General features: G+C 45.5%; 1 protein-coding gene across 12 annotated transcripts in view; it reads right to left on the bottom strand.

Moving 5' to 3' along the window:
• Window positions 1–13,041, bottom strand: part of TEX2 (testis expressed 2) — a 104,061-nt gene that overhangs the window by 89,369 nt on the left and 1,651 nt on the right. For 3 of the 12 annotated variants that reach the window (XM_070226048.1, XM_070226053.1, XM_070226049.1), the window contains exon 2: window positions 12,950–13,010. The exons of the other annotated variants lie outside the window; for them this stretch is intronic. The gene's annotated coding sequence lies outside the window, so the exon portion shown is untranslated. The remainder of the gene's footprint in view (window positions 1–12,949; window positions 13,011–13,041) is intronic. 12 annotated transcript variants of the gene reach the window in all.

Genomic DNA, 13,041 nt, shown 5'->3' with positions numbered 1-13,041 from the left:
CAATTAAGAGATCTGGTTTCCTAACTAGAGCCTCTCAGATCACAAGCCTACCTCCAGGTACAGGTGTGTGCTGCCACAGGGCTAATGAATCCTCAGAAGTAACAAGAGGAGACCTTCCTCCAAAACCCTGTCAGGGCTAGATCTCTCTCTCTCACACACACTCACACTCACACTCACACACTCACACACACACACACACACACGCACACAAAGGAGCACTGGGGAAGAAATTCAGAGAGGGGAAGAAGCTTAAACTACCAAAGGCAGAAGATGGTCATCTGTAACTATAATATAATTTCTGCCAACAGGGTTCTATTGCAATAACGCATATTTGTCACCAGCACTCTCTTATGTGGTGGCCTGCCCCTGGAAGAATGGTCTTTCCGAAAGCAATAAGTTTTGTCTTTACTGCCTCTGGCATAATTGGAATAAGGACTATAAAACCATTACAGGACACACATGAGGTCCATAAGGAAAAGAGGGAGCTAGCGACTGGTGATGGCAGATGTGTGTTCCTGACCAGCTGGAGGCTACAAGAGCAGATCCCTGAACTTCCAGGCTAGAAGGGGTAAGCGGAGACCCCAAGGCATTCCAGGGAGGGGCAGGATCCACCATCCAGTGTCACACAGCTAGGAGGACCAGCCTCCTGGTCCTGTGTCTACCTCAGGGCCCCCTTTCTGGCTGCAGATAAGAATTACGAAACCTAACAAAAAAGCCAACGACAGGAAACAGATTAACGTAGAATGCATTAAGAAAAGAAAAGGAGGAGGAGGAAGGGAAAGTGGTATAAAAGAGGTAAACTCAAGAAAAATGAAAAGAGAGGCCCTGTGAGAACTTAGGGGCCAATTAGGGCATCGATCAAAAGAAACCGACTAAAGAAACCAAGGAGAAAATATCCTGGTACAGGATAAACTTGGCAATGCTCTCCCACAAAGGATATCTTAAGGATTTGAGGAGGGGAGAGAGGACAGTAGTGAGGAAAGAGAACCTCAGGGGTTCAGGGATAACCAGGTACGACCAGTGAGCAGAGGCCAGGCTTGCACACATGGACTCCACCAGCTGGGAACCTGCAATCTGTGCTCGAGGTTCTCTCCTACCGTGAATCAGTTCCTCCATTCTAAAAAGTGGGCTTTCAAGTTTTTTAGATGAGAGGTGCAAGAGACTTTAGTGCTGGAGTTCTTCCTTAAGTTTTTTCAGTCAAGGGCTTTCTGAAAGCCTGATGAACATCACAAGCACCCTCCCCACCCAAATACATATTTGCAAACATCCACAAGACTTCACATTCAATTTGAGAGGGGAAGACACAGATTTCTCCCTTCCTCTTCTCCAAGGTTAAAAATCCTTGATTTAAAGAACTCACTACATTCAGAGAGGTAGAGTACTGATCTACACCCCTTTGGATGGTGGGTGCATTGTTTTTTGGGAGTCTGGGTAGGACAGAAGAGACCCAGCAGGAAGGCAAGTCTTGTAGTGCCTCCCAAAGCTTCACAGGTAATTTACTCCTGGAACTAAGACTTTCATGGGAAAATAGCTGGTCACTTTCCAGAGACTCCACAAATAACCAAAACATTGAAAAACAAATTAAAACTCCAAAACATACTTAAGTGCTTACCCAAGTTAAAAAAGAAAGAAAGAGGGGCCGGCCCCGTGGCCGAGTGGTTAAGTTCGCCCACTCCGCTGTGACAGCCCAGCGTTTCGCCGATTCGGATCCTGGGCACGGACGTGGCACTGCTCATCAGGCCATGTTGGGGGGGGGGGCGTCTCACATGCCACGACTATAAGGACCTGCAACTTAGATATACAACTGTGTTCCAGGGGATTTGGGGAGATAACGCAGAAAAAAGAAAGAAAGAGAAAAGAAAAACTAACACGCTGACTTATAAGCTATTAATCTGGGAGAAAATAATCTAATTAACCACTTTATAATTAAGAATGTATGATGTCTAGGGTCTGGCCCCGAGGCTGAGTGGTTAGGTTCGTGCCCTCCGCTCCAGGCGGCCCAGTGTTTCGTTGGTTCGAACCCTGGGCGCGTACATGGCACTGCTCATCAGGCCACGCTGAGGCGGCGTCCCACATGCCACAACTAGAAGGACCCACAACGAAGAATATACAACTATGTACAGGGGGGCTTTGGGGAGAAAAAGGAAGAAAATAAAATCTTTTAAAAAAAAAGAATGTATGATGTCTAATGTTATTCAAGGGGTTAGAATACTTGCTTTAAGATTCTTCACAGAGCCTTCTTTAAAAGGAATGGCAAAGTGGGTAAGGACTCCACTTAAGAAATTCACAGAAGACTGACTTTCACTACAAGAGTCTGGACCTGCCCAGTGACAGTCCCCAGGCACAGCTACTGTCTTCTGAGCAGCATCATCTGCTGAATGCTCAAGGGATCGCTGGATAACCAACCCATATTAACTCAATGTGGGGATAACCTATTTGATACGTGCTTTCTCAAGCCTCAAAGAATTTGGCTTGAAATCATCACAGCGGTCGGATGAGGGGTTCGGAAGCCAGTTTCCGGAGTTCCTGCTTGTGTCCCTTAACAAGGGAGACTCCCTCCCTTAACAAAAGCATCACACTTTTGAGAGATACTGATGCACACCCTACAACATCAGGCAAGAATAAGAACTGACAGGGCTAAACCAGGTACCTGCTCCTGCCTGACTGTTGCAAAAACAGAAAACCGATAACCTCTCATTCCCACTTCAAATACCAATTTGGGCACCTGTATAAACGAACTCCTAAAATAGAAAAACGTGGCAAAAATTCACCTTTTTTCCTTAGCTTGAGCACCCATCTCACTCAACATTAACCAATACAATGCCCACCAGTTCTGTCCTTACTCAGCACAATGGTGGATGAGGTTTGGGTACCCCACTGTGGCACAGTGGGAGGGAGCCCAGGAGGAGCAGGAGAGTGCTTCTGGGAGAGGAAATTGAAGTTAATGGGTCAACTCTGACACACAACACAAAATCACTACAATTCTTATCAGGCCGCCATAGAGCGAGGTTTTAGAAATAGTTAAAGCTGTAATTTCTGGAAGACTTCCTCTAAGCTGTGGGTCAAAAATATATACACATATTTTAAACATGTTTTTACATTTTATTTTTTGAGATCAACACTCCAGCATTATAAATTCATATAGTTGGAAGGATCTCTTGATCAATCGCCCCAGAAAATTCTGGGCCCTATGCTTGCTACCTTTGCTGCCAAAACAACTCTATCACTAATTCAGAAACTGAAGATATGTTTTTTCCTTCTATAAGATTTTCATACCACAAATCAGACCTCATGAAACAAATTCACTTCAGGCTATTACGCCTCTGACAACACCGCTCTCGATCACAGTCAAGCCTTAAGACAAAAGCTAGGCTGACCAAATGAGTTTGGTCTTGGCTCAGAGCATGATCAATAGTCATTTCTGTTGGGAGCTTTAGCCTTAAAAAAAAATTAATGTTCCTGCTTTACTATTAAGCTACCCCATCAGGATCGAATACCACTCATCATATCCCCCACAGACATGAGCCTACCCTGGGAAATTAAAACAAAAGCAGCTCCTTTCCCATGGGTTTTCTCCTACTCTTATTTTCCACTTCAATTCTGCCTCTGAACCTAGCCAGGGCAAGCAGCTCCATTTTCCCTGAGGACAGCGCCCCTCAGATTTCCTACTACAGGTACCGGAGTTTCTGCTCTTCACTCTGTAGGGAGTAAGCAGGATGGGAAACCGAGGAGCCGCATCAAATTTTAGTCACCACTGTGGGCTAATGTTCAAGAGGTCACTGGTGACAGGCATCCGGACATTGAGAAAACCAAGATGGCTCCTGTTCCAGCTTAGGTGAGGAGCACTTTTACCAAAGGAAACAACAAAATAGGTAGGAGATGCTCAACCCAATGACTGTCATGGTTAAGAGCAGGTGCTGTGGAGCCAGCCTGACTAACCCCGAGCTCTGTGATTATTTCTGGGCTGCAGTCACAGGCTCCCTTGCCCTCTGGATGGCTTTACCCCATCCACACTGTCAACCGGCTTTTAATTATTTGTTATCATTAGGTCCAAGCAGCACCCACCACTCCAACACACACACGCATGCACACACACACACTTTTCTCTCTACCTGCTTTGAGAGGCAAAATTATCAGCAAGGTAGGGTTAAAATCTACCATATAGTCCACTTTTAATAGAATTCACCTTATATAAACATCTGCTTGGTCTATTACACAAGCCAGGGGGCCCGTTTTAAAATCTGTCTACGGAAAAAAAATCATTGCTCCCTCAGTCCAGCAGTCTCACAATGACATAACCTGCCCCTGCTCTTTCCATCATAATTGAAATGTTTTCCATCAGCTGTCCATGATCAAGGCACAAAGAGGGAATCTCTCACAGGGTTTTCTTTCTGCGCCAGGCATGTCCATACAATTTTGCTCTCTTCCAATCTGACCTACCACCAGATCATATTTACCTGGCTATGCTGTTAAGGTTTCTAGTGCATGGAGGCCTTAGCTGCTCACCCTCAGGCATGAGTTTACAGATCCCTGAGCCCCTCCCTCAGTGGTGTTCTCACTTAAGAGTTCCTGGGCACCACTACAGTGCCTACACAGCTGCTAAGTCACACAGGTCTCTACATTATCTGGCTCTGCAATTTTCCTGTATACTTTTCTCTTCTGTCTCCTTAATATTCAGTTTAAAGCCTTCTTAATCAGACTTGCAAGTCCCCAGAAAACACATCATTCTGGTTTTCATGAAATACCTCCCCGTTGGTTATCAGAAGCCCTGGTCTAGGGAACCACTCCCTTCCTTCCAAAAAACAATAAAAAAAATATTACCTAGGAAACTGGCTAGTGACACCCCACATCAGTTTTCTCTTTCAGAATCACAATCACAGAAGTTGTAGAAGAACCTTAACCACCATATCCACCTCAAGTCCTTTCATTTGCTATTTATTTATTTATTTATTTTTGAGGAAGATTAGCCCTGAGCTAACTACTGCCAGTCCTCCTCTTTTTGCTGAGGAAGCCTGGCCCTGAGCTAACATCGTGGCCATCTTCCTCTACTTTATATGTGGGACGCCTACCACAGCATAGCGTGCCAAGTGGTGCCATGTCCGCACCAGGGATCCGAACCGGCGAACCCCGGGCTGCCGAGAAGCTGAACGTCCGAACTTAACCGTTGCGCCACCGGGCCGGCCCCTCATTTGCTATTTAGAACTTCAAAGTTCCCAGTGAAGATCCAGGTGTCTCCTATGAATCCCACCCACATGACAGGTGGAGCACTGACACGCTCCTCCCCTCACCTGAAGTCGGTCTCAGGAAGAGAGCAAGTCTCCCCCATCTGCTGGGTCAGGTCCAAACAAAGCTGCCTCTGTTCTCCCGACAGGGAACCTCCCAACAGCAAGAAGCCTCTTCTCCCCTCAAGATGCAACCAGAATTCCCTCCTACTGCTGTCTAGAGCCCTCCTTAGGGCGCAGTTGGCATCATTTTTGAGTAGTACTAGTGGGTCTTGACAAATACCTGCCGAACACCCCCCCAGGTAGAGTACTCCGGTTTGCTGATGGGAGTAAGGGCAGTAGGTAAGAGGAAGGAAAGAGATACAAATATGAGCAGGGCAGCATCCCCACCTCTAGAAAGACAGGAAGACTACTACATCCCCGACTGCGGGCTGCATATGGAAGACTCCAACCTTGAGGTCTCAAATTGGAGCACCACGCTATTGATGACATACTCAGTGAGAGTGTTGCCTCCTGAGGCTGGAACAGGAAGCCCGTCTAGACAAGAGGGCCACCCTTGCAACTCGGCAGCCAAATGCTTTTCAAGTCTGGGTCAAGGGCATAGACCATGCTTCTTTTGTAAGCCAGCTCGCTACCCGCTGGACAGCTCCAACGATGGCTTCCCCAAGGACTCTTTTTTCCCCCCTCTATTTCCCTTCCTGGCTTATTCTACTCTCAAAACTATTCAATCCCTCCAATAAACCCAAGTTCTAAAAAGCATCCCTCAAGTTTCCTGTTGTTTTCTACGTGCTTGCGTTCATTCACCACTCAACAAACATTTGAGAAGCTCATGCGATGGGTCAGATACTATGCTAGGTACTGGGTATACAACGGTGAGAAAATCTGACAAGGTCTCTGCCCTCCTGGAGGAAGGGGAAAAGCAGATGTCCACTAAAGAATATGTCATAAGAAAACAGTGAGAAGTGCTATAAAGGAGAAGAGAAAAAAGGGGTGAGGTGAGGGGGCAGAGCTGTTTCCTGAAGAGGGAGCAGGTGGTTCACCTCCTGAAAGGCCCAGCTCCCTTTCAGCTGGGAAAAGAAAGGTGCCTGGAAGATAATAAACCAGGAAGAGAAAGGCATGGGTCCAGGCTGAAGCAGAAGAAAGGAGGGGCGAGAGCACACAGCACTTTTCAGAACAGGTTCAGAAATGCATCTTATCCTAGGAGCAACAAGAAGCCCTCACAGGGTTTTGAGCAAGGACGTCACGTAATCATGTTAGGAATTTTTTAAACCACTCTGATTGCACTGGGGTGAATAGATTAGAAAGGAGTAGAAGCAGATTTGGGGAGAGCAGTGAGGCTGTGACTGCTGTGTTCCAAGCAAAAAGATGGTCATTTGGACTAGAGTGGTGGCAGTGAATTAGGAAAGAGACCATTCAAGAGATGCTTGCAGATAAAAGCCAACAGCACTTGGTAAAGGACTAGATGAAAGCCAGCTTGCATCTGCAGTGAAGAGAAATGTCAACTACCTCTGGCAGAAAACCTTGGCTGTGCATACTCTGCAGGTCACTGGTATTACACTTCCCTTGGCACCTATTTTTCATAATTTCCAGATAAATTAAAGCCATTCTCCTCATTTGCTCTTAAAACTATTCCTGAAAACTGTCATCCATTTTTGAGACATATTTATCAAGCATCTACTATATGGTGGGGACAAAGAGGTGACCAAGACAGCCCAGGCCCTTGTCATGTCTCTTCTGAGCCTCTGTATCCTCCTGAAGCAAACACAACTCCCAAGACTGGGGTCATCCTACTTGCTGAAACCTTCATATGAGTCACTTAACAGACTCGTCTCTACCTCTTAGAGACAATCCACACTGCAACAAGCAGCACAAGCACTTTCCACTGGGAGATTCACTCCTCATTTCATAAGATCCTCAGCCCCAAGAGACAACAGGGCATCAAATCTAACCTCTCCAAGTCTTTGAACCACTAAAATCTTGGCCTTATTTACTCAGTTCTTTTTTTTTTTTTTTTTTGAGGAAGATTAGCCCTGAGCTAACATCTGTGGCCAATCCTCCTCTTTTTGCTGAGGAAGACTGGCCCTGCGCTAACATCCGTGCCCATCTTCCTCTGCTTCTATATGTGGGATGCCTATCACAGCACGGCTTGCCAAGAGGTGCCATGTCCACATCCGGGATCCGAACTGGCGAACCCCGGGCTGCTGAAGTGGAACATGCAAACTTAACCGCTGCGCCACCAGGCCAGCCCCTAAGGTTCATAGTATTTTACTGAACATCCCAAGCCAGGCCAAAGAACCAAAGCCAGTGACTCCTTTTATGAAGTTCTCCCCCATTCGATCCCAGGGTGTGGCTCTTTCTCTGGATGAGAAAACACCACAGCAAATCTCGTCGGCACTGGGGTTCAGGCAGGTACTGCACACAGCAGCTCCGAGCGGTCATGTTTGATCACCTGGTAATAAGGCCACTGGCCTCTGCCTCCTCTTATCAGAAAAAAAGCTAAAAATCGACCTCCCATATCAAGACACTAAAGCAGACAACTGCAGGAAGGAGCAGAGGAACAAGTGCTTCCAGTCCACCCCTGCTTCAAGCGGAGCAGTGCACCCACGGCAGAGGCTCCCACAGGTAGGGCCAAGGCAACAAGGCAAGTGCGCCCCAGGTCCAAGTGCTAAATGGTTAGCACACTACAGACCATCCAACACCAAGCTACCTCAGAATGCCTCCAGTGGACATGCATATTCGCCATCCCAGGATTACCTTCAGCCCTAAGGTTACTTTACACGTGGAATGGTGCAAAATGTTGACCAAGAACAGAAGCTCATCCACTCCAGGTCAAGTTCCCCACGGCATGAGAGTCAGCAAACCCCTACCCACAGCCCTTCCTGTACATGCCAGGCACTGTCTCAGGACGTTCCTGACATTAGCACAAGCAGTCCTCACAGCCACCTGGAGGTGGGAAACTGAGGCACCAAGAAGTTAAGAAATTCCTAAGGCCCCTCAAGCAGTGTCTGGCTCCTGAGCCCTGGCTCTTCACCTCTACACTGCACTGATCTCTCCGTGACATGCCAGCCTTTCCCATCTTCACCCCTCCTTGCTGCAGCCACACTTTCCACATGTTGCTCCCTCTCTTGACACGCTCTTCCCAACATACCCAGTTGCTGGCTCCCTCCCTTTATTCCTTCTCAGTGCTCTGTTCTCTTCCTTCAATGGACGATTTCACATTTATCCCAACTTAATATATAACATGCGTAAGTCTGTTGACTTGTTTATTGTCTAGACTAGATAATGTGCTATGTACCAACAGGGACCACATCTATTTTGCTCCCCAATGGATTTCCAATGCCAAGCACAATAGATGGCTCAGTAGACGCTCAAACACTTGAATGACTGATAATCAATGTCCAGTCAGTCCTTTCATTGGAAACTTTTTTAAATTCTCTATTTTAAGCACTAAATGACAAACGTAACCACCTTTAGGAACGCTGCTTAAAAGACAACATTAGATGTAAGAAAGGACTTAAAATTGAATAAGAGAACAGGCCAGCTTACATCAGCTTTAAGAAACCAAAGAGAAATGAAACTTATAAAAGGCATATTGTGATTCTGAAAGGTTATCTGCAGGAGCAATCCAAGGCTTGGGTTTAAATCTCAAATCCTAAATAAGCTTATGACTGAAGAACACTCCTCTTGCCCAGTGCTGTTCTCAACTGTTAGGATAAGCTGGGGAGGCACTCAAGTGCTTCCAATAATCTTATTAGCAGAAAGCCCTTGAACCAATATCCAGGCAAACCCAACAGACAAAGGTCCCCTGGCTGTTTCAAAGCCCACCCATGTTTCCCATCCCACCAGCTTCCACATGGAAAGGTTATTCTTCTCTCAACAATCCCACTTATGCTCACAGTGACCTCGCCTATGGCTTCTGTTAACCAAAGAAAAATCTTTCATTTCAAGGACTTAATGAAGTCTTCCGCAACTTCCATAGGGGTTCTTCTTTAGGTTTAACAAAGTTCTCCCAACATACAGCAGATGTCTTGAACAAGAACTCAGAATTTAAACAGGTGTCAGTACACAATAAAAGACTAGACGTTTATGATCTCAAAGCAGAGGGAATCTTACTTCTTAAACTGGGAAAGCTTCCAGGGCACAGGGTTTGAGAGGATTCCAAGATGAGAAAGGGTCCACCTGGAACAACCAGAGAACTCGTACTGGGGAACAACATAAGCCTGAGTTCTAGTCCCAATAAGCCCTTGTCCTTGCTGTGTGATCACGGACAAGTTACTTCTCCGAACTTCAGTTCCTTTATCTTAAAATAAGATTGATAACAGTATCTACTACTCATAGGGCGATGTGAGGTTTAAAAATAGCTACAGTGCCTGGCACACAGCAATTTTCCACAAATAATAGTTACTCATATTGTTATCACCTGCCTGTTGTTTTCTGCTTTACAAAGCACTATCGCAAACACCCAAGAGAGACTTCAGGAGTCCTGAATGAAGTCATTTCCTTTCAATCATTTAACTTCTCAGATCCTTCGATTCATAAACTCACATAATCTATGACACTGTGATGGAAGGAGTGGAGGGAGGAGACTAAGAAATCAGGTCTTCATTTTGGAAAAGAGATCCTCAAGGCCCAGAGTGGTGAAATCATGTGCCCAACAATAAACATAATAACAGGATAAACCCCCAGGATAAACAGGATAACAGGTGAAACTCCCAGGACTGGAAGCAGGCCTCTTGACGCCAACTGCAGTGCTCTCTCTGCCTCACCCATTGCTAGTAATGGGCTTCTGTACTTTCATGACCTCCTAGCATTCCTCTGATTAATGGTGTCTCACAGATATTTCATGCAATAAGCATCATAAGCAGTTTGGAAAGGGGCAACACAGAATCTTGTATATAACCTTGAAGTGCTTTAAAATTCACATGTAAGAGTATTCACTTCAGCACGGGTTTCCAATCTTCTTATAATGATATTTATTTTTAACTTGGGATTTAAAGTTAACTAAGACTTAATGAACAGGCAGGACAAAGGGAGCTGTCTATCCATGGCTCGTTAGCTCCTGAAGTTAATGCTTCTCACAGGGACAAGAGTCAGCCAAAGGACAGAGCTCCAGACAAATTAGAAAATGTTGCTCCTGCGCACAGATCATGGATTACTGCCTGGGCTCCAAGTAGCAAATCTTATCAGATGCTCCCCAGCTTTACCCTATAGCCACCAACCAGTTAACCATATATTCTGTCATTTGACAGCATCAATTGTTATTGGGTGCTCACTATGTGCGAGGCACATAGTGACTCATGCAATCCTCACAACTATCTATAAAGAATGTATTACCATAGTTCACCTAATCTAAGACCCCACTGACTGGAAAACATCCCTTTATTTTATGCACAAAAAAAGGAAGTCACTGCCAACTACAACTGTATGCCCCCATAGATTATAAGATACTTTTTTTCTAGAAATGTTAAGATGAGACAAATTGTACTGTCAGCACTGTTGAAATGTGTCCCATTTTATGGATAAAGAAACTGAGGTATAGAGAGAAAAAATAATTTGCCAAGGTCATAGAGCTCGTAAGTGAAAGCCCTGGGATATAGACTTGCTAAGTCTGGACACCTTTTCACAGCAGTAAACTTAAATTTCCCGACAGCCACGTGAATTACCCAAAAATGCACCAGGCAGAGAGGCAGGACATGGGGTGCTAATTCTTGCTCCACCTTGAGCATATTAACTGTAGCAATTCTCTGAACATCTCTGAACGTGACCTTTCACACGTCCAAAGAAGGCACTGTGCAAGACTACCTCTAATAAATTGCCTTTCCTCTTTTTGAGAAAAGCAACACAGTACAATGGAAAAAGCATGTTTTGGAATCGGAGAGTCCTAGATTGAAATTCTTGCTCCGTCATCTAACCAACTTATCACCCTGAGCATGAATTATCTGAGCCTTAGTTTCCTCTTCTATAAAATGAGGCTACCACCACCATCTAGCTCCCATAGACTAGAGCTGCTCACAGACTGCAGAGGATACACACACAAAAGGAGAAAGCAGTACATGGCACAGTTGTAAGTCAACTCTCTTTTCTATACTACCTGCCTTCTGCTCTAGGACAGAATCAAAAAACAAACACTCCCTGTGACCTCAACAATTCCCAATGGGGACCCTCAGGAGAGAATAAGGATCAGACAGGAGAGAGCAGACCCTGAGGGATGCTCAGGCAAAGAAAATGAACTGGAAGCACCTGGAGGACAGGAAGAGTGTTTGTTTAATGAATTCCCCAACTTCTGAATAAATGAATTGATAAAGGGAGAAAAAGAAAGAAGAGGAACTTAAGTCCATCAAAAGATACTGATGAACAGGGAACTGGCCCCATGGCCGAGTTTTTAAGTTCCCGCGTTCTGCTTCAGCAGCCCAGGGTTTCACTGGTTCGGATCCTGAGCACGGACATGGCACCGCTCATCAGGCCACACTGAGGTGGCGTCCCTCATGCCACAACCAGAAGGACTCACAACTAAAAATACACAACTATGTACTGGGGGGCTTGGGAGAAAAAGGAAAAATAAAATCTTTAAAAAAAAAAAGATACCGATGAACAGATATGAGGTCGAAGATAGTTTTATACCAAACCTGACACAGAAAACCAGTCTGTGAAGATGCAGTTTGATACCAGAAGTGACCTACAGGGTTAAGAATTTCCTGGTTGTGGGGCTAGCCCAGTGAGGCAGCAGTTAAGTATGCACATTCCACTTTGGCGGCCTGGGGTTTGCCAGTTTAGATCCCAGGTGCAGACCTACACACTGCTTGTAGAGCCATGCTGTGGCAGGCATCCCATATGTGAAGTGGAGGAAGATGGGCACGGATGTTAGTTCAGGGCCAGTCTTCCTCAGCAAAAAGAGGATTGGCAGGAGATGTTAGTTCAAGGCTAATCATCCTCAAAAAAAACCAAAATCATAAGAATTTCCTGGTTGCTCTATTAAGTAATATTCCATGCATTTCTCCCTTTCTTTCCTCAAGAGCTTCAGAAAATCCTCAGAAGATGAGAGTTTTTGACTTGAAGGAAGGCAAAATAAGGCATTCAAACTTTCGATCTGTTTTTTTCCTCCTTGGTACCCATAATGGTATGCAGTTTCTGGCACATGGCTGACTCTCAATGACAATTAGTCAAATTAATATTTTTGAATTATGTGTAATTTCTTTTTGACCAAAACTCCAAAACATCCTATATATTTATTCTACCTAAAAGGCCTAATCTTTCCTGCTTCTTCTCCAGAAGCATTCTAAAAACAGAATCTCAGGGAGGCCCGGTGGCACAGCGGTTGAGTGCACACGTTCCGCTTCGGTGGCCCAGGGTTCTCCAGTTTGGATCCCGGGTGCGGACATGGCACCGCTTGGCACGCCATGCTGTGGTAGGCGTCCCACGTACAAAGGAAAGGAAGATGGGCACAGATGTTAGCTCAGGGCCAGGCTTCCTCAGCAAAAAGAGGAGGACTGGCAGTAGTTAGCTCAGGGCTAATCTTCCTCAAAAAAATAAAAAGTAAAAAATAATCTCTAATAACAAACAACACGCTTGGTATATGCTACGTCTCCAATCCTCTCGCACGGTAACATTCTACTCGCTTTTCAAACCTCCAACAAGGCCCAGTACACTCAACCCAGCCAAACTCCTGCACATTCTCTTCCTTCTTGTCTGTCCCAGCCCTTGGGTTACTGGTCAGCTGTCTCACTTACCAGCATCTTCAGATCTGAATCAGTTTGTTAATCTCCTTCCTCTCAGGCACAGCACCTTTTCCTGGAGGTAGACGGGCAGGCAAGCTGAGTTC

The sequence above is a fragment of the Equus caballus genome, chromosome 11 (assembly GCF_041296265.1).
Source record: "Equus caballus isolate H_3958 breed thoroughbred chromosome 11, TB-T2T, whole genome shotgun sequence".
NCBI lineage: Eukaryota > Metazoa > Chordata > Mammalia > Perissodactyla > Equidae > Equus > Equus caballus.
This window is presented reverse-complemented; position numbering and strand designations above follow the sequence as displayed.